The sequence below is a fragment of the Neovison vison genome, chromosome 10 (genome assembly GCF_020171115.1).
Source record: "Neovison vison isolate M4711 chromosome 10, ASM_NN_V1, whole genome shotgun sequence".
Taxonomy (NCBI): domain Eukaryota; kingdom Metazoa; phylum Chordata; class Mammalia; order Carnivora; family Mustelidae; genus Neogale; species Neogale vison.
This window is the reverse complement of record NC_058100.1, coordinates 49,075,562-49,097,057: the sequence shown is the minus strand read 5'-3', so window position 1 is coordinate 49,097,057 and position 21,496 is coordinate 49,075,562. Positions and strand designations below refer to the sequence as shown.

The 21,496-nt window shown below is 43.5% G+C and overlaps 1 protein-coding gene and 1 pseudogene across 1 annotated transcript in view; one reads left to right on the top strand and one right to left on the bottom strand.

Annotated features, from left to right (window-relative positions):
• Positions 1 to 21,496, bottom strand: part of RGSL1 (regulator of G protein signaling like 1) — a 118,119-nt gene that overhangs the window by 86,761 nt on the left and 9,862 nt on the right. The gene's annotated exons all lie outside the window — the stretch shown is intronic.
• Positions 10,261 to 11,562, top strand: LOC122918597 (annotated as a pseudogene).

The window sequence follows — 21,496 nt, the reverse complement described above, 5'->3', positions numbered from 1 at the left end:
GAAAGAAAGGTTGAAAGCAGCCCAGACCCTGAGAAGACAGAGACAAAGAAAAGGGGACTCAAGGGAGCCAGAGGTTGTGTTTTCTTTCCCAAAGGTGGGAGAGAAGTAAAATCCCTCCTTGTCCTGGCTCTGGGAGACCTTATCAGGTAGTGATTAAAAAAATGAGAAGTCTGATTGGTGTTTGACACCTAGTTTGGCCATTTGCTAGGTGGATGCTTTAAGACAAGGTACTCATTTTCTCTAAGATTCATTCTTCTCATAGGTAAATGTGAAATTATGGGGCATCCATGAAATATAGTATTTTAAAGCAGGTTATAAATATAAAGTATTTTAAGTTGGCAATCTTAGGGCTGGATGAGATCATAGAGCCTATTTCTTCCAAATCTCTGAAGATTCACAAAGGAAGGAAGGAACTGAAGCACAGAAAGTGATTCACAGGATATCACATGGTTATGGGTTAGTTCATAACAAAGTCTACGCTGAGATATTTAGTCACAAGTTGACTGTCACTAAGAAGTACAAGGGAAGTCCAGATCAACATGAGGCAAAGGATACGTGGGTGAAGGCTGTGACCCCCTTTTTTACCTAGTCCCTCCACTGATAGGGCCTGTTGACACCAGAGAGACCCAAATACTTGGAAACAAGAATGTATCTGTCTTTATCCAGTGCCACCCAAGGACAAAGACTATTGGGAGAAAATAAGTATTACAGAAGTACAGTCTTTTTGGGAAAGGAAAAATTTCATCAAGTTTTCTTTCTTTCTTTTTTTTTTTTTTAAGATTTTATTTATTTATTTGACATATAAAGATAGAGTGTACAAGCAGGGGGAGTGGCAGTCAGAGAGAGAGAGGGAGAAGCAGGCTCTCCACAGAGCAAGAAGTCCGATGAGATGTGGGGCTTGATCCCAGGACTCTGGGATCATGACCTGAGCTGAAGGCAGATGCTTAACTGACTGAGCTTCCCAAACACCCCTGTCAAGCTTTTCTTTTACCTGCCAGTTCATTTAGTTTATCTACTTTCAGTCAAGGTTCTGAGTTAAATTATCCAGAGCCACTTTGATCCTAGAGTGAGGGGTTGGTGGGCAGGGAGCATGGATGGGTGGTGGGGAACAGGAGAGTATCTCATTGGCAGACACTGGTATTTCCATTGCTGGAAAGACAGATCCTCTAATGTTAATTAATAAATTGGCCTTCTGGTTTACATATTAGTGTCACTCAGTCTTTCAGAACATAAACAGGCTGATAAAATTGAGTTTCTGGATCTGTAATGCTGATTTACTCTGGTTTCCTCTGACCCCCAATTCCTGCCCCCCCTCACTTTCTGCCACCCCAGCTGCGGCTGTCTAATGCTGCCCAGATCCCACATTTGCATTTAAAGGAGACACCTCAGAACCACCAGTGCCTTAATTTGATTCATTTCAATTCAATGTATTTGTATTAACTACATATAATCAGCCAGACACTGTGCTAAAAGCTGATACTACAAGGATGAATAAGACATGACACCTGCCCTCAAGGAACTCAAAAGCAGTACCTGAACATTCAGAGTGGCCCATAGGCCCCCAATGTCAGCATCACTTGGGAGCTTGTTAAAAATGCAGACTCCTAGGCTCCAAATCAGACCTACCGAATCTGAATTTCTAGGTGATTTTTATGTGTATAAAGTTTGAGAAGCACTGATTTAGTAGAAAAGACCCAACTGGCGCCATTTTGAATTAAATTTTATGTTGAATAAACCAAGTATGGTGGGTGCATAGAGGAGCGTGTAGTTAACTCTGATGGAAAGGCAGACATTTGCACTAACAGGCCAAGAGCATCGGGATGGGGAGCAGATGGAGAAGGTGGGAGCATTCAGGTGCGGAAAATGGCACGAACAAAGTTATGAATGTGTATGGTGTCTGGGGCAGGGGTGAGGGTGGGGGTAGGCCATATACAGAGCCAGACTAGGACAGACTGGAACAAAAGTCTTAGCAGCTTTTTGATCTGACCCTGGGATGGATGGCACCATCCATGCTTAGATGCTGTACCCTCTTTTGACTTGGATGGGGAGGCCCTCCCTACCCTTGTTACCAGCCCTCCACATTAGGGGCTGATCAGTGTGTCGACAGGCAGAGGCTTCTTTTCAACCTCTAGCCCTCAGTGACCCCTCAGGGATGAGGGGCTGATGTTTGCAGTCAGCAAAGGATGCCGAATCTCAGATCTCATGCCAGGCCACCTGGTCCCTGGCAGTGGCTCTGCAGAATGACCTTGGGAGGGAGTGGATGCACAGATTCCCACAGATTCCCATGGACTCCTACGAATTCCTGGCAGCCCAAATGGCCGTTAGGGAGAGGGCTTCCCTCTTACTAAGGTTTTAAGGGAAGCTGACTATGGAGAAAGTCAAGAAAGTAATGACAAAGGGCAGGAAAGGGATGGAAGCAGGGTCTGGAGGCTGGGTTGTTGTCCTGGACTGGCCTCTAGAACATGAAGAAGGGCCTCAGCTATAAAATGAAGAAGACGTACATATGATTTCCAGGGAGCCCCAACAGCCTGTGATTATAGCACTTTCCAGTTTTAGAAAGGGCTGCCATTTCCCCCATTTTTCAAACTACTTAGATCCTCTTGGAATTCACTGCCCAGTGACAAAATAAAATATTCTTCTTGGGGACACAGTCTCCACCAAGCACAAGGCACCCAGGTTAGATCGTCTATCAGGGTTATATTTAGGGAAAAAATAAAAATATATTAATTAATCATGAAATATACATTAAATATCTACTATGTGTTTTGTCTGGTAGCCAAATTGAGCACCAAAGGAGCAGAAACTTAGGTTCTGGCCAAAAATATTCTCATATATTTTTAGAGAACTATGACACACCTTAGCAAGGAAGAAAGCAGTAAACAATTCTTCAATTAAGTGTTTTATTAATGAAAAATTGTTAATATTTCACAGTGCTAAACACTTTATAGGAATACCTCATTTATTTACATAAATATATGAGGTAATAAATCACTTAGGATGCTTGGGATATAACCAGTAGGAAACCCTGATTCCACTGACTTAAACATTAAGAAATGTATTCTCTCACTTAATAAGAACTTCACAGGTAGACTAGTCCTAGAGCTGGTTAGTACAGTGGCCAAGTAAAGTCATTAAGGACTCAGATTCTCTCTAGTTTTTCTCTCTGCCATTCTCATTGGTATTGTTCACAGATTAACAACCATATTGTTTCAAGCTGCTGCCACACTTCCCAATGGCACATCTTTATAGAACGTCCAGAGGCAGAGAAGAGAGCTTTTTTTCTTCATTAAGTATATAAAGCCACCCAGCCTGGAGATATATCTCTATAGAGATATCTATACAGATTTAAATATATACATAAAGGATTTCTTTATGACAGGGACATTTCTCTGGCAGGACCTGGATTTCAGGCCCACACCTACACCCAACACCAGCAAGGGAATCACCACGGGGCTCAACCTGCTTCACTCTCTGTTGCTGGGACTGGTGGCTAGGTCCACCTCCTCTGATACACAGAAGGAGGAGAGTAACTAGTGTGCGCACGCGCACACGCACACACGCACACACACACACAAATTTGGGGGAGGATGTTTCTTTAGGATAAAAGAAGAGGCAGGGGGCTATTCAGAAGGCAAACAAATAACTGTTTCCATTTTACAGTTGAAGGAACAGAAGTTTTGAGAATTAAGTAATTGGGTCAAGGTCATACAACTTTACACAGTAGAACTGGAGTTAAAAATGGAGCCCATAGCTATAGGAACTTCTTGCTAGACATGTCTCCAAAGGCAAGGGAAACAAAAGCAAAAATGAACTATTGGGACTTCATCAAGATATAAAGCTTTTTCACAGCAAAGGAAACAGTCGGCAAAATCCAAAGACAACTGACAGAATGGGGAAGACATTTGCAAATGACATATCAGATAAAGGGCTAGTATCCAGAATATATAAAGAACTTATCACACTCAACACCCAAAAAACAAATAACCCAGCCAAGAAATGGGCAGAAGATGTAAACAGACATTTCTGCGAAGAAGACATACAGTTGGCCCACAGACACATGAAAAAATGTTCAACATCACTTGGCATCAGGGAAATACAACTCAAAAGCACAATGAGATACCACTTCATGGTTAGAATGGCTAAAATTAGCAACTCAGGAAACAACAAATGTTGGCGAGGACATGGAGAAAGGGGAAATTTCTTATACTGTTGGTGGGAATGCAAGATGGTGCAGCCAGTCTGGAAAACAGTATGGAGGTTCCTCAAAAAGTTGAAAACAGAGCTACCCTATGATCCAGCAATTGTATTACTAGGTATTTACTGCAAAGATAGAAATGCATTGATTCCACAAAACAAACTGAGGGTTGCTGGGGGAAGGAGGGTTGGGAGAAGGGGGGTGGGGTATGGACATTGGGAGGGTATGTGTTGTGGTGAGTGCTGTGAAGTATGTAAACCTGGCTATTCACAGACCTGTACCCCTGGGGATAAAAATATATTATATGTTTATAAAAAATAAAAAAATAAAAAAATCATAAAAAAAGAAATGTATTGATTCCATGGGGTACCTGCACCCCAGTATTTATAGGATCAATGTCCACAGTAGCCAAACTATGTAAGGAGCCCAGATGTTCACCAACAGATGAATGGATAAAGAACATGGGGTATAGATACAGAATGGAATAGTACTCGGCCATCCAAAAACATGAAATCTTGCCCCTTGCCACAATGTGGATGGGACTAGAGGGTATTATGCTAAGCAAAATAAGTCAACCAAAGAAAGATAATTATCATATGGTCTCACTCATATGTGGAATTTAAGAAACAAAACAGAGGAGCATGGAGGAAGGGAAGGAAAAATAAAACAGGATGTAATCAGAGAGGGAGACAAACCATAAGACACTCTTAACCATAGGAAACAAACCAAGAGTCCTGGAGGGGATAGGGGGAGGGCACGAGGTATCTTTAAGGAAGTTTAAGGAAGGCATATGATATATGAGCACTGGGTGTTATGTACAACCGATGAATCACTGAAAGCTACCTCTGAAACTAATTTTAAAAAGTAAATGTGAAAAAAAAATGAAATGAAGGAAAAAAAAAAAAAAGGAAATGAAGGCAGAGATAGAGCTGATGTTTCTACAAGCCAAGGAGCACTGAAGACGGCCAGTGAACCACTGGAGGCCAGGGAGAAGGCACAGAACAGACCCCTCCTCACAGCCTCAGAAGGAACAACCCTGCTGACACCTAGAACTCAGATTCTTCATCTGCAGAACTGTGAGACAATACATTTCTGTTGGAACCACTCAGCTTGTGGTACTTTGTTATGTCACCTCTAGCAAACTGCTACAGCCTCCTTGGGTAGGGGGCTATAAATCTGATGGTGAACACTCTTCTGCTAGGGTTGCTTTTTCCTTTGAGAGTCTCATGTGATTCGCTGGACACTAGGCTGGTGCTAACTCTATTTGACATTAATTTCTTGGCTTGAGATTCTTGGACACTGCCCCCCCCCACACTTGAATAGTGTGAATTCAGAGAGGGTGCAGATTCTCACGTGGGCCTTGTTTTATTTTCTTCCTTGGGCTCGTACCAGGGAACAGCTTCCTTACTTCCTGAGCTGGTGGGAAGAATTTGTTGAGTCTCTCTTACACTGACGGGACCATTTCCAAATCCAGCCTTTATGTAGAAATCTGTGTTTTCGTTTTGCCAATGTCTGAGCCCAAGCACATACCTCCTGTACCCCTAACTGGCATGAATACCCCAGCTAGCAGGGGCATGGAATCAACTCATGATCTTGCCCTCTAGCTCTGAGCTAGTTTATATTTTATCACCTGGGGATTGGGGGGTTTCTTCTTTAGATCTTGGATAAAAAAAAAATAACGATCTTGTTCTGCTACATCTTATTTATTTTATCCCCCATGTCTTTTCCTGTGGAAGTGGGAGGGGGATTAGATCAGCCTGTTATGTTGCCAAAAACAGAAGTCCTTGGAGAAGGAAAGAGAAGTTATTAAAGAGGAGTTCATCTTTTACATTTTTTAAAAAAGATTTTATTTATTTACTTATTTTTATTTATATTATTTATATATATTTATTTACATTATATTTATGTATTTATATTACATTAATTTATATTATTTATATTATTTTTTAAAAAGGTTTTATTTATTTATTTGTCAGACAGAGACCACAAGTAGGCAGAGAGGCAGGCAGAGAGAGGAAGGGAAGCAGGCTCCCTACCGAGCAGAGAGCCCGATGTGAGGCTCGATCCCAGGAATCTGGGATCATGACCTGAGCCGAAGGCAGAGGCTTTAACCCACTGAGACACCCAGGAGCCCCAAGAGGTTCGTCTTTTAAAGGGAGCAAAGGTGTTGAGTTGTTGGTGTAGTTCACACATCTAGGTGGGTGCTTTGCTTTCTTTTGAGGGTATGGTGTTGTTGGTACAGCCTAGCCACTGTATGCATGGGGCTGGAAGAGGGTGTTCCACAGTCTAGAAATAGCCTCTTCTGGGAGTTGAGGTTGCTCCCACAGGAGGGTCCCTAATGTAACTCTCTTTCATCCCACATCTATTCTTCTCAGGAGCTTTACAATACCCATGAGAAATCAGAGACCATAGCTGGATGGTAACTGAGTCTCAAACCACCTGAAAAGGATTTTGATTTCTACTTTCATTGGAAGGCTAGACATAAGGGAGCCAATTACGGAAAATCCCAACTACTTAAGTCAGGGTTACAGCCATCAGAAATATCCCACTAAACCCATAATCTGTGTTAATGACCATAACTAAGAGGACCTGCCCATTCTCATTAACATTATATCCATCATGAGCTTAAGAGACTCCAGCCCACAAGGGAGCCCAATTTCTCATGTGAGGGAAAGAGGAGAGGGTCCTTTACTTTAAGGCCTCCTGAGAACCTGAAGTCCCCTGAAGTGTTCCTAGCAATCCCATCTGCTTCTGCTAGATGTGGCACCATGGGGCTTCAGCCAGCAAGTCAGCCAGCCGAGGATGCTGGCCAGCTTTCGGAATCTCCCTAAAAACTACGAAGTACTCCATGCAATAGGAAAGCTCTCATCTCTCACGATGGGGAATCCAAGCATGTTTCCTCTCTTGGAGGCACATTCAGGACCCAGACTTGACTTTTTAAGTGTTGCAACACAAGGCTATTCTGATGTATCTTGGGCTGGCTAACCAGCTGTCTGGCGGAAGCATCACGGTGTCACACCTGGTGGATGCAGATGGGATTGCTAAGAGGAAGAGCATCAGAATTACCCATCTCCTTTCACAGCCATAAGAGTGGATGGTATGGTTTTATGAACATCAGACATGAGAAGATCTAGTCCTTTTCTCTGTCTTCTGACTACCGAGAAGTAAAAAAATAAATAAATAAATAAAAAATTACACATAAATGGTTTCACGCTCTCTGGACAGAAGTAATGTCAGTCACTTCTCAAACGCAAATAGAACTGGCTCCAGCCCCAGTCTACCAGATTGTCAGGAAGTGGATCCTTCGTCATCTACCACATCTACCACTATCTCCCTCCTTCTGCAAGAACCCCATGACTAAGGCGGTCGCGTAGTCTGTCAAACAGCCTTTCTCAGATAGAGGAGAGACATGATGGAGTATTCTTGCTGTTGGTGCAGCAACAATGTCTCTGCCCTTCCAGCTCGGGAGGGGCGCTGAAGCTCTATGTTTCTGGTGATTTAACCTCAGTTAAGGTAGTGCTGCCACAGTCTAGTCTCCATTCAAGCCAGCAGAGGCCTTGGAAGGAGGCCCCCTCTGAGTAACAGTCACTCGGTATGGACTCAGATGCCAGTGCTAGTTACCTGGGCCCCAGGACCTTCTCTCTCCCATTCAATCCCCGAGGACTCCTGGTGCCCCCTCTGAGGCCCTACTCAGAAGACGTGATTGAATTTACTCCCAGTCCCTGGGATTTCCTCCAGGATCAGGCAGCTGTTCACTTTTAACTTCCTGAAGCCCAAAAGCCCATTCTGACTTCTTCTGCTTCAAGAGTTTGAGCACCATGAGGAAAGGCCTGCATTTTCAGGACAAAGAGCGAGCCATCCACTCTCCCGAGGAGGAGGATCCAAACTTTAGGAACACAAAATTCTATGTGCCATCCTGGCAGTGTAGTTAGGACAATGTCTTTTCTTCCTTCTGGATGAGTTTCTACCTCTTTTTCCAGGATGGAAAGGGGAACGATTACTGCCCCAGGGACATATGCCCAGCACACAGTGAACAGTCCCACCAGGTCTTCCAGAGGCACAGAAACAGAACATTCAAGTTGAGTTTTTAATGGCTCATTCTTTCGTAGCAGAAAAGGGTATTCCATGACTTTGAGATCTGACCCACGGGTCCTTGGCACTTAATTATGTTTATGCAAATGAATTACTTTTTAGTGACAATCACACCTAATTGTGTCTGCTATCAAATTGCCCAGGAAATTGGAATAAAAATGGGTTTTAGAAACAATTTTAGGCGTGATTATTGCTAAAATGTATTAAAACATATCTGCTACCTTTGATAAGATATGATGAATATATTTTACTGTTTTATCTTTTTATCGCTTGGCTAGTTATTTTGTTCAGTCATCATATAGGAAGGCAGGGTAGGATATAGAGGGAGCACTATGAGTATCTACACTTAGACCCAAATTGTTACATGCTTTTAAGTTTTATTCTGCTTGTCACAGTTTTTTTCTCTTGTCAGGACATCAGCTTGGCTCTTATCTGCTGTCATATATGTGAATTTTCTTCTTCAGTTGCTATGCTGCTTCTAATCTATGACCTAGGCAATGAATCAGTAAGATAAACTAACATTGCATATATAGAGACAGTAAATTGGTTTTGAATGAGATTTTTTTAATGCATAATTGTCACTGCATAATTGTCACTGCTCAAACCTCAGAACATCAATTCAAATTAAAATTTTAGCGGTGCTTCCTTCTTTTGTCTTGGACATTCCCTGTATTCTAAATACTTGACTTTCCTATGTATGATCTTTCAAAGGTGAGTTGAGTCTAGTGACAGGTCTATTCTCAGAGGTTCCACTAGTTAACATCTAATTCCATGCATAAAATTGTGGATTTGGGTACCCTCTCATTTTTCCTTCTGTGTGCCCTCCCATTCCTGCCTCATACTGCTCTGTCCCCTTCTTCCCAAGCATTCATGCTGGCAGCACATGGTGATAAAATAAAATTGGCATTGAACATGGTCCACCCACTGAATCCTAATTTTTCTTACTTGGGAAGTCATCTTGCTTCTCTGAACCTCAATCATCTAATTAAAGGGAGTGACAATTCTTACATATTTGGGTGTTGTGAAAATTGAAAGTGATAATGCTTGGGAAAGCATTTTCTAAAAATGTTATTATCCCAATGTAACATTCTTTTTTTTTTTTTTAAAGATTTTATTTATTTATCTACAGCGAGATCACAAGTACACAGAGAAGCAGGCAGGCAGAGAGAAAGGGGGAAAGCAGGCTCCCTGCAGAGCAGAGAGCCTGATGTGGGATTCGATCCCAGGACCTTGAGATCATGACCTGAGCTGAAGGCAGAGGCTTAACCCACTGAGCCACCCAGGGGCCTCCAATGTAACATTCTTACATGTCCTTTTTGCTAACGATTATTGAGATATTCTGTGACAGACACTGAGTTAGGCTTTATTGCTTTTGTGGGTGTGTTTTTTTTTTTAAGATTTTATTTTTATTTATTTATTTGAGAGAAAGAGAGTGAGCATGAGAAGGGAAGGAGGCGCAGCAAGAGAGACAAAATTTTAAGCAGGTTCCATGCCCAGTGTTGAACCCATTGAGGGGCTCAATCCCACGACCCTGAGATCACGACCTGAGCTGAAATCAAGAGTTTGACACTTAACGGACTGAGCATCCAGGCACCTCTAGACTTTATAGTTTTTTTTAAAAATCATTTAATCTTCACAAAAATATCTGAAATTATGCGAATAATAATGCTAACTATTGTCCTCACTTTGAGAATGAGGAAACTAATGTTGAGAAAGGCTAACTAATTAGGGGCGGCTAAGTGCCTCAATTGGTTAAGCGTTGGATCTCAGAGACTCAGGTCCTGATCTCAGGGTCATGAATTCAAGTCCTGCTTTGGGCCCCATGCTGGGTGTGGAGTCTACTTAAAAAAATAAATAAATAAATAGACGGTACTCGGAGCGGCCAGACCTTCCAGCTTAACAATTGTCCTCGGTGCCTGCAGCATCTTCTGCTTCTTTCCCAGGCAGTGCTATCCGGCAGCCAGAAAGTCACCATGTCTGTTCTCAAGATCCATGTCAGAGAGATCTTCGACTCTCATGGGAATCACACCGTTGAGGTTGACCTCTACACTTCCAAAGGTCTCTTCAGAGCTTTGTGCCCAGTGGTACGTCCACTGGTATCTACGAGGCCCTCAAGCTCTGGGACAATAAGACCCACTCCATGGGGAAAGTTGTCTCAAAGGCTGTTGAGGCACATCAATAAAACTATTGCTCCTGCCCTGATTAGCAAGACACTGAACGTTGTGGAGCAAGAGAAGACTGACAGACTGATTGATGATCAAGATGGACGGAATAGAAAATAAATCTAAATTTGGTGCAAACACCATTCTGGGTGTGACCCTGGCTGTCTGCAAGGCAGGGGCTGTCAAGAAGGGGGTGCCTCTGTACCGCCACATTGCCGACTTGGTGGGCAATGCTGAAGTCATCCTGCGTGTTCTTGCTTTCAACATCACCAACTGTGGCTCCCACGCCGGCAACAAGCTGGTCATGCAGGAGTTCATGATCCTGCCTGTGGGTGCATCCGGCTTCTGGGAGGCCATGCGCATCGGGGCTGAGGTCTACCACAACCTGAAGAATGTTATCAAGGAGAAATACGGGAAGGAGCCACCAATGCGGGGGATGAAGGCAGGTTTGCGCCTAACATCCTGGAGAACAAAGAAGCTCTGGAGCTGCTGAAGAATGCCATCGGGACAGCCGGCTACACTGACAAGGTGGTCATGGCATGGAAGTAGCTGCCTCGGAGTTCTTCTGGTCGGGCAAGTATGACCTGGACTTTAAGTCTCCCAATGACCCCAGCAGGTACATCATGCCTGACGAGCTGGCCAACTTGTACAAGTCCTTCATCAAGGATTACCCAGTGGTGTCCATCGAAGACCCATTTGACCAGGATGACTGGGAAGCTTGGCAGAAGTTCACTGCCAGCGCCAGCATCCAGGTGGTGAGGGATGATCTCACTGTGACCAGCCTGAAGTGGATTTCCAAGGCCATGGGCAAGAAATCGTGCAACTACCTCCTGCTAAAGGTCAGCCAGATCGGCTCCGTGACTGAGTCTCTCTAGGCGTGCAAGCTGGCCCAGTCCAACGGCTGGGGCATCACGGTGTCGCACTGCTCTGGGGAGACCGAGGATACCTTCATCGCTGACCTGGTGGTGGGACTTTGCACTGAGCAGATCAAGACGGGACACGTTGCCGATCTGAGCACTTGGCCAAGTACAACCAGATCCCCAGAATTGAAGAGGAACTGGGTAGCAGGCTAAGTTCGCCGGCAGAAACTTCTGAAACCCCCTCGCCAAGTAAGCTCCAGGTGGTACACTCCAGGTCCTATGGTCCTGAGTTGGCTCATTAGACCTCTGCTCCCCCTTTTGCCCCCAGCCAAGACTGACCGGGGCCTCTGCTAGTTAACTGCCTGCTCCCCTCCCTGTGCTGTTCTCGCTGCTTCCTTAGAACTGCTGCAGAAGCCTGACTCGACCATCTGGAACCCTGTAGTGGTGAGGTTGGCCCAAATCATTGTTTTCTCACCTCACTTCCCACCCAGTGTCTGGAGCCAAGTCTGTCTATAGGATAATCTCTAGGTGTCCACAGGGGAGATCCCCAGTGGTTCTGTGAGCAGAATAAAAAGGCCTCAGTGACCCGTTGGGAAAATAAATAAATAAATAAACAAACAGATAAAGGCTAACTAATTATCATAGTCCACACAGCTAATAAATGCGAGTCTGGGTTGGAGCTCCAGACCCCATGTCTGGGTCTTCATACAATGGCAGAATTCAGGTATTTTGGCTCATGGAGATCAGGGAAAGGGAAGAGCGAGCTCAGAAGAGATTCTGGAAGGCCCTTCATATCACACCCTGGTGTGTGGCTGTCTCCCCACCTCTCTCTACAGGCACAGAGGCTGCGCTGCCCTGGTCCCTGGTTCTTAGGGCTAGCCTTCAAACTTCCACTTGAAGAATAATTCAAACTCCGTTCCAGATGGAGGGGTCAGACTCAACTCCCTGACCAGCCATGCTGAATTCCTGTGGCTGCCCGTATGCAATCGGCATTGCAGCTTCTCCACGGTGCAGTGGGGTAAGCCAGGCTCTCACGCTCCTAGAAACGTATCTGGTGTCCCAATCATCCCAGCCAGCAGTTGATGATCTAATAGAAAGCTACAGTTTAAGATGGTTAGGGAGTCCAAAGTCCCCTATTTACATTTTATTTGCCCGCTTATTCCCTATAGCTATGCACCTGCCCAATCTCTCTATGTAAAAAGCCAAAGGGATATTGACTCAGAATCTAGTAATCTTTAAGAAAAAATTCAGAAATGACTGCAATCTCTTGTTTGAGCTTTCCTTATAGCCTGTACCATGTGAACAAAATAGACGGCCGAAAAGAACACTATAATCTGAGAGGTAGAGGGGTTTATTTAGGTGGAACCATGATGTTCCTGCCTGAAACTCTGCTTCTCCCCTATTTTTCTCCATTTACTCATTTATTGACTGGACAGAACTTAAAAACTAATGGCAGTATTAAATATTCTTCATATCAGCAAATGCTGGTGACCACTAATCCTTTCAGTTAGTATCATCTCTATTTGACAGATAAAGTCATCAAGGTTCAGGGACTTGCCAAAGGTCCTGAAGGCAGGAGGTGAAAGAGTGGAATTCAAACCCAGGTCCAGCTAGAGCCAAAGGCTGGTGGTTGTTCCTGGGCCACAGTGCCTCTTAGACCCCTCCTCACCACTCATTCCCCTGTGTCCTGGGACTGCACCAACCATATCTGGGGAGAACCTCAAGGCCATATGTGACAAGATGAATGGCCCTGACGCTAAAATAACCAGCGTGCTCACTCCTTCCTCACTCTGATTCAAGGAAATGGGAAAGATGCCATTAAGGCAATACACACCCCTGCCTCAGAAATGCGAGGCAGCTGCTAACAGGGCCAGCCTAGACAGCAGTCCCTGGCTTTCTGCAGAAACAGTCTTTTCTTAAGCCAACATCAAATGTGCTCATTCAGAGGACACCGTCTCCCCATCCCTCCTTAAATCCTTAAAGGGCATTTCTATTTTCTATTAATTTATTTATATATTTTTATTCATTATATTTATTTATTTATTTATTTATTTATTTTCTTTTTTTTTTTTTTTTTTTTTTTTTTTTTTATCCCCAGAATTTTATTCCCAGGATTGTCCCAGCCTAGGGAAGAAACTAAAGGTTGGAGTGAGCATAAAAACATGTGCTTCTCACTAGATTGTCTGGAACCCGGGTTGTAACCTGCCCAGCTTCAACACTTGGAATACAAACACAGCACGCAGTTGACAACACAATTAATGCTATATTCCCACCAGATCTCTGAACTGCTCAAGATCCCTGGCTCCCTACTGACTCATCAGACCCAAAATAAATGCCACCCTCTGGCATTCAGGGTCTTCTGTCAGCTGCGTCTCCAGGTCCTCCTCTTCAAGCCTCCTGTTTGGAGCCCCCCAAAACTCCCTGGCTTGGCAGACAGGTTGCCCCTCCCCTCAACATCTCCCCATCTTGGTTCCTCGGCTTGTGCCTGAAACACCCTCTCACCTCTATGTACCTCCTCTAAATCCATCATTTCTTTTAAAGCTCAAAAGAAAAGTCTCCAAGACGCCCTTCCTCACCAGCCCCTATGCCTAGATGTCTTTTTATTAGTACCCAGTCAATGACCCATTTCCTGAGCACTTCCCATGGGTCATCCAGACCTTTTCTGACCAAGATGTACTGAGCCCTTTCTGTGTGCCAGGCATTGTGCCAAATGCTCTGCATGTCACCCAAATGCTCTGCTCCCTGTTACAGAAAACCTTCTCAGAGAAGTTGTTTATACTCATGTCTCAACCCCTGTCCTCTCACGCTCTTTTGAACCAACTTCAAACAGACTCTTGTCCCCAACGCTGCACTGAAATGGCTCTTTTCAAGGTCACTAATGATTTCTATGCTTCTAAATCCAATGGTCAATTTCCAGTGCTCTTCTTCATTGATGTCTCAGCAGTATTGGTACGAGGATCTGACTATATTGTCTCATCTCATAATGAATGAGTTGTAAGAGAAGTTGATAATATTCCAAAAAAATCTTCATATTTGACCTTATGAAATAAAGGTGGGATAAATACATATACATATACATATACACATAAAATCACTATAATTGTGTCAGCTACAATTGTAGTCTGACAAAAATACAGCTACTCAAATAACTGCTGTTGCTGTTAGCAATGAATTTTTTTCCCCTAATTGTTAACTTGGATAGAATTCTAAACAATCTGAGGGGTCTGAGGTGGTGGGGGGGGTGGGAGGTTGGGGTACCAGGTGGTGGGTATTATAGAGGGCACGGATTGCATGGAGCACTGGGTGTGGTGAAAAAATAATGAATACTGTTATGCTGAAAATAAATAAACTTAATTTAAAAGAAAAGAATTCTAAACAAAGCAAAGTACAATGTTCTTTTGGTTTAAATGATTAAATATTACATGTTTGGTAAGTTATACTGAAGATATTTTATAAAGTAGAAATAGAGTCTAGATTCAAATAATTTAATTACATTTTTTTTCACTAAAGTGAATGCTTGACAGTAAAAGTTGTATGGGACCTGGGGCACAACTCATGAGCAGAGATGGTGACCGGCTTTATTCTGAACTATCTTTCCAAGGTTGTTTGTATAGCAAACAGATTTCAAACACAGAACTAGTGTCCCCCTCAGAGCAAAGGGTAAGCACACTTAACTGCACATTACAAAAGATTCAAGTTTCCTCAGCCTGGGGTTCCACTCCTGTCATGTAACTGTATCTCCATCATTTCCTGTCATTTCATGTCTCTCTGGCGCTTCCACACTGCCCTGGGGAACTGAGACTCGGGGAACTAGGGAAGGAAAAGGCAGATACTCTGTCTACCATGATTATCGTAATAAAGGTCTTTATCTATGACCCCAGAGGCTCATGTCTTCTGCCAGCGTCCAGGAGGCTGTGGCAGGCTGACTTCCTGGCTTGTAAATCAGGTAAAATTCAGACCCTTCAGAGTTCTTGACAGTCGTTCCACTGACACTTACTGGAAGTATATCCTTGCACCCAAATCTAGATTTTAGTCTTGATCTCTCGCTGAACTCCAGGCATTTCTTTTCTTTTTTTTAAGATTTTATTTATTTATTTGACAGACAGAGAGAGAGATCACAAGTAGGCAGAGAGGCAGGCAGAGAGAGAGGAAGGGAAGCAGCCTCCCTGCCAAGCAGATAGCCTGATGTGGGGCTCCATCCCAGGACCCTGGGATCATGACCTGAGCCAAAGGTAGAGGCTTTAACCCACTAAGCCACCCAGGCGCCCCCCTCCAGGCATTTCTAATTAATTGCCCTCACTACCTGAATATCAAGCAGGCATCTCAAACTTAAAGTATCCCAGATAAACTCCTTCTCCTTTTCCCCAAGTCCTTTTTCTCCTGAAGCGTTTGCCAACACACACACACACACACACACACACACACACACACAAATGTAAATTCATCTTTCCAGTTTTTCAGACTGAAAACCTTGGTTTCATTTTGGGGGCCTTTCTTGCTCTTATATTACTCATCTAATGGCTCGCTCAATCCTTTTGACACTACCTTCAAAAAACATGCAGAAATCTGACCACTTCTCACCATCTCCTCCTGGTTGTCAGAACTATCAGCCTCCATGTGGATAACTGCCATAGTCTTTACCAGTCTCTCCCCAAATATCCACGTGACTCCCCAGCTTACCACTCAGGTCTCTGCTCAAATGTCACCACTATCACATTGGCCTTCAAAGATGATCCCACTGAAAACAGCCATCTCTCACAGGCCTGGCATGTCCTATTCCTTTACCCCATTTCATTTTTCTCTCCAGCCTTTACCAGCATCTAATAGATAGATGCTCATTTTTTATTGTCTTCCTCCTTCCACTCATTTCTTTCCCATTTCCCTCTATTCCATTGGAATGCTACTGTCAGTCTTTTCAGGGTGACTTTTATTTATTTATTTTTTTAAAAGATTATTTATTTATTTATTTGACAGAGAGACAGAGATCACAAGTAGGCAGAGAGGCAGGCAGAGAGAGGCAGGGAAGCAGGCTCCCCGCTGAGCAGAGAGCCTGATGCGGGTCTCGATCCCAGAATCCTGGGATCCTGACCTTAGCCAAAGGCAGAGGCCACCCAGGTGCCCCAGGGTGTGTCTTTTATTAAAGGTGTTCCTATTCTTTAGCAGCTCCCAGACTGCGGGTACTGGGCTGTGTTCACCCTTTGACTCCCACAGCTCCTAACACAGTTGCGGTTACAGCGTAGACTCTAGTTGGTTGAATTAGCCCAACCTATCCAGGTGCAAGCTGGAAGCAATTTGTTCTTTTCTACCATGGCCCCCTAAAACTTGCTCTGTGGAACCAATTTTCTTTGCTCCTGGGCCAAAATCTCAGTCACTCAGAAACAAAACAAAACAAAAAAAAACAAAAATATTACAAGCGTTCAGTCTGGTACAGTCATCAAATAATCTAGCCCAGTCCATGTGCATTACGTAAACTCTGAATTTTTGTCCAGTTCAGAATTCATCTTCTAGCTTGGGCTGCTCTGGGCTGAGCAGTTCACAGAGGTGGTGGGGATGGCTGAGACGGTGTGTGGTCAGCTTCGCTCTCTTCCTCGCTTCACCGCCGTCCACTCTCTAGCTACCCTTCCTGATCTGTCCCAGGCTGGCTCAGAGAAAAGGAGATTGGGGAAAGGCACGTGGTCTTACGAGGCTAATGTATTTGCCCATGCTCTCTTCATGATCCTCTTTCTAGAGATACCTCTGGTGCTTCCGCAGAGATTGTACACTGAGGCTACCCCAATGCTGGCTATGCCTTGCCTTCACATGACCACCTGTGACTCCCCCTTTCAACCCCATAGGCCCCTTCACCCCTCCAGGCGGCCTTCTAGGGAAAGATCCCTTGAAAAAGCCCAGGCCTGCTGACTTCCATAGGGTTTATACACAGACTTTGGACACAACTGCCATTGCCCTTCTGTCAGTGCGCTCACACCCCACTCCCTCTGTGCCAGCTCTCAGCACTTTGTACCAGGTAGGAACAACCCCATGCAAGCTTCTTGCCGCTGGACTCCCAGGTGAGAGTCAGACTTAGCCCTCCATCCCTCCAGGTAACACAGTCCTACTCCTTACAACACCTCCTGGAGTCCTTGTCCCATGACTTGACATAAGCGGAGGGGACCTTCATCTCTCCCACTGGCCAGTGAGGATGGTTCAGAAAATGCACAGGACACCAGCAATTCTCTGTAAAGGAGTTCCCACTTTCCAGTCTTTTGTCAACATCAAGTTCTTAGATGAGTTAGAGCTGGGTGGTAAGCGAAACCCAGCAGCAGCATGACCCCAGGGTTTCCCGCAAAAGTCTGGCATAGCAGCTCCAGAACCTCCACTTGGGTGAAAGGTGGCACAGAGGGATTGGGGTGCATGCCCACTGTCATTCCTCTTGGAATGACAATAGGATTTCCTACCAACAGTTTTATTATTAGCCTTTGAAACTCAGGACAAAAGGATGAGTTACAGGTAAGACCCTGCTTTAACATTTGTTGAATTGAATACCACAATCGGAACATGACAAGACACATCTCCAAATGAGGTCTACTACTCTTGAGACAAATCCAAAGACCATCTCTGCTAATCTGATGGATTGGATCATCTGATGGATTCTTAAGTTCCTTTCTGGGAAAGTCTTTAACCAGAAGCCTGGAGAAGCAGTGAAGGAACAGTCTTTGATAGGAGAGTTTTTTTTGGTGGTGTGGTTGTGATGGACATGTGGAAAAGATGACCATGCCAGCCAAGAGTTTGTAATGGGACAGAAACAGTGTGGATAGTCCGTCTAGGATGGGTTTTATCCAGGACACTGGGACCCTTTTATGATAGGAGAAAACTGCCTCTGCTGAGGACTGCCTGTGGCAATCCTAAATGTCCTTATTTAAACATTAGTGTATGTGCTGCCGAAGTGAGCACTTATTTAAACATTAGTATTGACCTGAAGCACCCCCCTTCTTCTTCTTTTTTTTTTTTTTTTTGCCCCCAAACTCCATATCCCAGTAGATATTCCTGGGGATATGCTTCTCACCAGTTTAGGGAATGGAATAAAAGAGAAAAACAGAAATAAGCATGAGGGACATTAACTCTCATTATTCAAGCACATACAATGATCTCCATGTTTGCCTATTATAAAACAAGTCATCTAATCTTTGCAATTATTCTGAGGAGTAAATAGAACTAGCCCCTGGGAAAACTGAGGCTTGAACCGATTAAGAGATTTTCCTCATGAACACAAAGATAGAAGAAACAGAATAGGTACAACTTGCTACAACCAAAACATTCCCTGGATTTTCCTGCCAGTTCTCACAGTGTGCTCCACCTGAAAGATCACTGCTCACCCCTACCTTTCCAGATCCTACCATTCTTAAAGGGCAGCTTCTATCTACCTCCCTGCATATAGCAGTCTTTGTTCCCTCCAAGGTGGAAGCAATCGCTTCTTCCTCGATCTGATGGAAATTTGTACCTCTTTTGTGATATGTCACGGTCTTCGCACCCTTCCAACCCCACATAGAATGTGGCCATTTGTGTGCCCCTTATTTCCACAACGTGGAATCCTTGAGGGCAGTGACAGTGCCTCATCTACCTTGATATCACCCAAAGCATATAATAAAAGTCTTAGAGCACATTTCTTGCTCATAGATGGTATTCAACACACGTTTGTTGAATGAGCAACAGAGAGGCATTGCAAAAAATGAAATCTCAGGTATACTGATTTCTCAGAGCACCTTGTTTGCAGCTCAAATGAACAAGATCTGAAGGTCCGCTGTCATCAAAAGCAAACACTGGCCCGTCTCCAGAGGGCATCTACCCCATCCTGGCTTCTGCTTCAAAGTTTCCCCTAAGTCCCAGTCGCAGCCTCTTGATCTTTCCCTGTTTGCTCATTAAAGTTAATTTGGGACATGAAAAGATCTAGGACTGAATATTTCATTAAGGTCAGGTCTACTTAATGCACCAACTGTAGACAAAACGTAAACATAGCACAGAGGTCGCCAGTACGAGGCCAGTGCCTGTAGTACCCGTTTAAAGCCCAAACCCTCTGTTCATGGACTCGTATCTTCAGTCAGCTTTGGGAATGCTAAGAATACCGAGAGAAGTAGATCATGTCTCTTCATGAGTCTTCAAGGAGCTCCAAGGCTCTCCTTCAGGGAAGGGGAAGGGCAATTAGGAAACAGTAATTTGTATGAAAATCGTCTTGTCTAGAGTCCTGGGTATGGACTGGGACTATTGCTAACAATGTCAGCTACCATTTTCTGAGTTCTTACTGTGTATCAAGGATTGTACCTAGTGTTTTACATGGATTACTTTTTTCTAATCTTCACAGGGACCCCCTGAGGAAATATTATTATTAACCCCATATTATACTTATGGGGAATAAATAAAATTCCAACCATAGAATAAGAGAGTCTAGCCATGGCAGAGTTATCCTAGAGTCTAGACTACTAATTGCCTCACTACATTTTTTTTCTTAGGCTATCTTAGAATGTTCTAGTCTTTCTTAGCAGGCAAGAAAGAGTCTAGCCAAGAGCTGGTACAGCCGATAGTGTGGCTTTGAATGAGATACTGGTGAGGCAAGGCCTTGATTTGTATTAAATTTCATATATAAAAATTCATTTATGAGGAATGAAAGAATAGAGGTTGTCAGTTCAACTACTGGTGCTACAAGAACCCAAGGACATGGGCGCCTGGGTGGCTCAGTCGGTTAAAGCCTCTGCCTTCGCCTTAGGTCACGATCCCAGGGTCCTGGGATAGAGCCCTGAATCGGGCTCTCTGCTTGTCAAGGAGCGTGCTTCCCTTCCCCTCTCTCTGCCTGCCTCTCTGCCTACTTGTGATCTTTGTCTGTCAAATAAATAAATAAAATCTTAAAAAAAAAAATAAAGAAGAACCCAAGGACAATTTTGCCTTACGTGACATGTCTGGTGGCACGTCAAGTTTCCAAGATTCCACAGGATTGTTTGTAAAGTTTAACAAAACAGGAGCTAAAGGAGTGAGGGAAGTTGGAGAACACAGTAATGTGTCACTAATCTCAAATCCCCAAACCTTCAATTTCAACAGACATGTTTATTTCAGTGGAAATTTTAAATCTAGTAAATGTAAGTTACTCATTCTGATGGAAATATTTTTGAAGGAGGAACTGGGGTCAGGACCAAAAAAGGAACATGGAGCCATAAAAAAAGTCCATATATATCAATGATCACAGTAAGAGTGAGTATCTTAAATTCCCCTGTTGAAGTAACACAGATTTTCCAGAGCAAGTTAAAATACAAAGTTAAGCTAAGTATATGACAAGCTTAAGCAATAAGCACAGGAGGGTTGAAAATATAGGCATTAAAGTATACTAGAAAAATAAAAGAAAGTAGATGTTAAAATGCTAATATCAGACAAAAGAAAACTAAAGATGAGAATCACTAATAATTAAAAGGGACATATGTGTTTTCTTCTATTATATTCAATTCACTGAAAAGACATGATGATTACATATTTAATGTATTAATATTGGGCAACTATATATATAAAATAAAAATGGAAAGAAATAAAAAGAGAGTGAGCAAATTCAGAGTCATAGTCAAAAACCATAATAGAGGGGCATCTGAGTGGCTCAGTCAGTTAAAGTTCTGCTTCAGCTCAGGTCAGGATCCTGAAGTCCTGGGATTGAGCCCCATGTTGGGTTCCCTGCTCAGGGGGGAGTCTGCTCCTCCCTCTCCCAGTGCCCCTCCCCCTGCTCTTTCTTGCTCTCTCAAATAAATAAATAAATAAACAAACAAACAAATAAAATGTTTTTAAAAAAATAAATGACCTTTTAAAAAAATTATAATATAGCCATCTCAGAAGTGATATCATATCAAAATGAATAGGAATATAGAATATTCAAATACTTCTCATGGGACCTTTATGAAGAAAAACAACGTAGTTTTTTTTTTTTTTAAGATTTTATTTGTTTGACAGACAGAGATCACAAGTAGGCAGAGGGGCAAGCAGAGAGAGAAAGGGGGAAGCAGCCTCCCAACCGAGCAGAGAGCCCGATGCAGAACCTGATCCCAGGATCCTGAAATCATGACCCGAGCTGAAGGCAGAGGCCTTAACCCACTGAGCTACTCAGGCGCCCAAAACAACGTAGTTTTAAGAAACAGAAATCAGCATAAAAAGGATAATTAAAAAAGGGTGCAATTTGTTTA